The 5,012-nt window shown below is 36.7% G+C and overlaps 1 non-coding gene across 1 annotated transcript; it reads right to left on the reverse strand.

The window, feature by feature from the left end:
- Nucleotides 1-794: 794 nt before the first annotated feature.
- Nucleotides 795-901, reverse strand: LOC121213179 (small nucleolar RNA R71). The gene has a single exon (XR_005908549.1). It is a non-coding gene; the product is annotated as a small nucleolar RNA R71 (small nucleolar RNA).
- Between the last annotated feature and the right edge of the window lie 4,111 nt (nt 902-5,012).

Consider the following 5,012-nt stretch of genomic DNA (forward strand, 5'->3'; position numbering starts at 1 on the left):
GTGTTTACAAATGGTTTTTGATAATGAATGTATAATTTTATGTGAATGGGATGTATTATTCGGTAATGCCTCATTTGTTCCAGCATCGGATATGGGTTAGGGGTGTTACAGTTACAAGTTTTTGCCGGGATTGTCAACTGTTGCCATAGTCATTTCTTTCGTGAAATTATTTATTCTCAATGTGATTTATTTCTAACATTACTAACTTATTCTTTTTAATTTTGTGATTTTCTTTCAGGTGTTTATGAGCATAGATCAAACTATCGATTTACTCATTATAGACCCTGAAATTGAGCAAACTTTAGACAAAAAAGAGGTGAACTAACAGCTCAAGGACAAGTCGAGATGGACCTTGGAAATCAGAATCAATACTAAGGTAATGAAGCCAATCATGTAGGAAATCCTGTCCTCATTACCGATGATAGGGATTGATGCATTAGACAATATGCTCTGCTACTTTTCAGTGAGTTAAACCCAGGAATCAGAAGGCCAGATATTGAGGCAACCCAATTTGAATTGAAACCAGTGATGTTTCAAATGCTCCAAACGGTGGGCCAATTAAGTGGTATGCCCACAAAAGATCCACATCTCCACCTTCAATTGTTTATAGAGGTGAGTGATTCATTCAAGATAGCCAGTGTGACTGAAGACGCGTTGAGGCTGAAGTTGTTTCCAAACTCGTTGTGAGATCGAGCACGAGCATGGTTTAATTCATTGCCACCAAGTTCCATATCTACATGGAAAGAATTAGCAGAGAGATTTTGGTAAAGTATTTCCCACCTAGCAAAAACCCTAAGTTGAGGAACGAGATCACAACCTTCCAAAAATTGGATGATGAGTCTTTGTATGAGGCTTGGAAGCGATTCAAGGAGTTACTACGTAAGTGTCCTCATCATGGGATTCCTCATTGTATCCAGTTGGAGACATTCTATAATGGTCTCAATGCGCATACAAGATTGATGGTAGATGCTTCTTCGAATGGTGCAATTTTGTCTAAGTCTTATAATGAGGATTAAGAGATCATCGAGAGGATCGCGAGTAATAACTATCAATAGCCAACAAATCGAACAGCTTCAGGAAGACGTGTAGCTGGAGTTCATGAAGTTGACACCCTCACTTCGTTATGAGCTCAAATATTGTCTATTTCCTCTATGTTAAAAATGTTTTCAGCTAATAGTGCTAATAATTTTGTAGCTCAGCCACTAAGTCCATACAAAGTAGTTTCCTCTGTGTACTGTAGGGAAGGTCATTCTTTTGAGCGTTGTCCATCAAATCATGAGTCAGTGTACTATGTGGGGAACCAACATCAAAATAAGAATGGAAAAGGAACCCAATCCAACCTATACAATCCTTCATGGCGTAATCATCCTAACTTTTCTTGGAGCAACCAAGGAAATGGACCGAAAATAACTTCTTGCAGCATAGACTCAACCAATCTCAAGGGTTTAATCAGCAAGCTCTAAAACCACCACAAGATGAGGCATCAAACAATTTGTAGAACTTGTTGAAAGCGTATATGGCAAAGAATGACGTTATGATCAAAAGCCAAGCAGCAACACTAAAAAATTTGGAAAACCAAATGAGTCAGTTAGCTACAGAGCTTCGTAATAGTCCGCAAGGAATCTTGTCGAGCAATACTGAGAATCCAAGAAATTTGGGTAAAGAACATATCAAGGGAGTGACATTGTGAAGTGGTAAAATTCTGGAACCCCGGTTGATTGATGTCAAAGATAAGCTAGTTGAGAAGAATCAACCAGCTATTGAAATTCCTACTCATAAAGAATCAGAGTCTGCAAAGACTGACAAGGTAAATCCTAACTTAGTGAATTCAGATACTTTAACATCTTATTGGATGCATATTTAACTACTCAGAGAAGTTGTCCGGTTCAACCAAAATTTTCATCACCTCCCTATCCGCAAAGTTTGCAACAACACAAGCAGAAACAGGAGGTGTAATTCAAGAAGTTTTTGGATGTTTTTAAAGTAGTTACACATCAATATTCTGTTGGTGGAGGTTTTAGAGAAAACACCAAATTATGTGAAGTTTATGAAGGATATACAGTTTAAGAAGAAACGACTAAGTGAGTATGAGATTGTTGCCTTGAGAAAACAGTACAGTGCGTTCCTGCAGAACAAACTGCTACCAAAATTGAAAGACCTAGGAAGCTTTACTATACCCTATAACATTGGTGAATATTACTGTGGTAAAGCTTTGTGTGATTTAGGAGCAAGTCAACTTGATGCCTAAGTCTATTTTCAAGATGTTAGGGATAGGTAAAGTAAGACCTACAACTGTGACGCTTCAGCTAGCAGATCGATCTTTAGCATATCCCGAAGGAAAGATCAAGGATATTTTGGTAAGAGTTGATAAATTTATTTTTCTTGATGATTTCATTGTCTTAGATTTTGAAGCCGATCTGGCAATGAAATTTATTTTTCCTGCGAGTTAAAGACGATTAGGCAACCTTTAACATTCTTAAAGCAATGAAATTTCCCGATCCGGCAAAAGAGTGTTCAGCTATGGAAGAGATAAAAACCTTGGTTTCTATGGCAAACAATTTTGAAGAAGATCCATTGGAGAAAGCTTTAGATCTTGACCTTTTAGAGGATGAAGAAGGTGAAGAAAACATGGCTTTGATGGAAGCCAATCTGAGGATTTTTATTCAATCCACACAGTTTGAACTGTTGGAGTTGGAAGTCAGAGAATTTGTGCAACCCAAGTTGTCAATCGAAGAACCACTTAAACTCAAACTAAAGGTACTTCCTTCCCATTTGAAATACGTTTATTTAGGCGACTGTTCTAATTTGCCTGTGATTATTTCAGCAGAATTGACGAAAGATCAAGAAGAGCAACTAATTGTTGTTCTAAAGAAATTTAAAAAAGCAATTGGTTGGACCATAGCTGATATTCGAGGTATAAGCCCTTCTTTTTGCATACATAAAATTATTTTAGAAGAAGGTGAAAAATCTCGAATTGATGGGCAAAGGAGGCTCAATCCAATTATGAAAGAGGTTGTGAGAAAGGAATTGATCAAACGGTTAGATGCAGGAATAATCTATCCTATTTCAAATAGTTCGTGGGTAGGTTCAGTACAGTGTGTGCCAAAGAAAGGTGGAAATGAGCGTGACAAGTTAATTCCAACGAGAACTGTTACTAGTTGGAGAATCTGTATTGACTACAGAAAATTGAGCAAACCACTCGGAATGACCATTTTCCATTACCTTTCATGGATCAGATGTTACATCGACTGGCAGGTAATAAATTTTATTATTTTTTTAGATGGCTATTCGGGATATAACCAAATAGTTGTAGCTCCGGAGGACCAACATAAAACAACCTTTACTTGTCCATATGGTACGTTTGCTTTTAGGCAAATGCCTTTTGGCTTATGCAATGCACCTGTAACCTTTCAACGTGCATGATGGCAATATTCACTAATATGGTTGAAAATTTTGTTGATGTTTTCATGGATGATTTTTCTATTTTTGGTAACACTTATGATATTTGTTTGAGTAATTTGACTAAGGTACTGAAAATATGTGAAAAGACAAATCTTGTCATTAATTGGGAAAAGTGCCATTTTATGGTCAATGAAGGGATTGTCTTAGGATATAAATCTCAAAGAGAGGAATTGAATTTGATAAAGCAAAGGTAGATGTAATTTAAAGATTACTGACCCTAATGAATGTGAAATGAGTCAGAAGTTTGTTACGCCACGCCAGTTTTTGCCAAAGGTTTATCCAGGATTTCTCGAAAATTTCTAACCATTGTGTTTGTTGTTTGAGAAAGATATAGTGTTCGATTTCAAAAAAGCATGTTTGGAAGCTTTTCAAGGTATAAAAAAAGGGTTAATCTCAACCCCAATAATCGTTACACCTTATTGGGACTCACCTTTTGAGTTGATGTGTGATGTAAGTGATTATGCTGTTGGAATTATGATGGGTCAAAGAAGAAGCAAAGTATTTCACCCTATTTACTATTGCAAGTAGAACCTTGACAGGAGCCCATCTCAATTATACGATAACTGAAAAGGAACTTTTTGCTATAGTTTTTTCTTTTGAAAAATTTCGCTCATATCTCATAGGTACCAAAGTTACAGTATTTACTGACCATATTGCCATTAAATACTTGCTCATGAAGAAAGATGCAAAATTGAGGCTAATTCATTAGATACTTTTACTCCAAGAATTTGACCTTGAGATCCAAGACAGAAAAGGTGTTGAAAATAGCTGATCATCTGTCGAGGTTAGAGCAAGATGAGGCAACTCAATCATGTGTGCCTATCAACGAGAATTTTCCAAATGAACATTTATTTGAGGTAAGCCGAATTCATGAAACAACTTGGTTTGCTGATTATCTTGCATGTGGAATAATTCCTCCAGAACTGCCATACCAACAAAGGAAGAAATTCCTTCATGATAGTCGGTATTATTTTTGGGAGGGTCCGTTCTTGTTTAAACAGTGTGTAGATAATATAATCTGAAAGTGTGTAGCTGAAAGTGAGATTGCTTAGATCTTATATCATTGTCATTCATCTCCAAGTGGGGGACACTTTGGTAGTTCACATACTGCAGCAAAGATTTTGTAAGCAGGTTTATTTTTGTCTACTTTATTTAAAGATGCTTATGCTTATGTGAATAACTGTGATAAATGCCACAGGACCAGAAATATATCAAGTTGGAATGAGATGCCCTTGATAAAAATTGCAGATTGAATTATTCGACGTATGGGGCATTGAATTCTTAGGCCCGTTTCCTTCTTCATATGGGAACAAATACATCTTATTTATTGTGGACTATGTGTCCAAGTAGGTTGAAGCTGTAGCATAGCCTACAAATGATGCTAAGGTAGTCATGTGGTTCCTACATAAGCATGTGTTTACACGATTTAGGACACCAAGAGTTATTATTAGTGATGAAGGTTCTCACTTTGTGAACAAATGGCTTAAGTGGTTGCTTAACAAATATGATGTAAAGCACAAGATTGCTACTGCCTATCACCCCCAGTCCAA

Source organism: Gossypium hirsutum, chromosome A13 (genome assembly GCF_007990345.1).
Source record: "Gossypium hirsutum isolate 1008001.06 chromosome A13, Gossypium_hirsutum_v2.1, whole genome shotgun sequence".
NCBI lineage: Eukaryota > Viridiplantae > Streptophyta > Magnoliopsida > Malvales > Malvaceae > Gossypium > Gossypium hirsutum.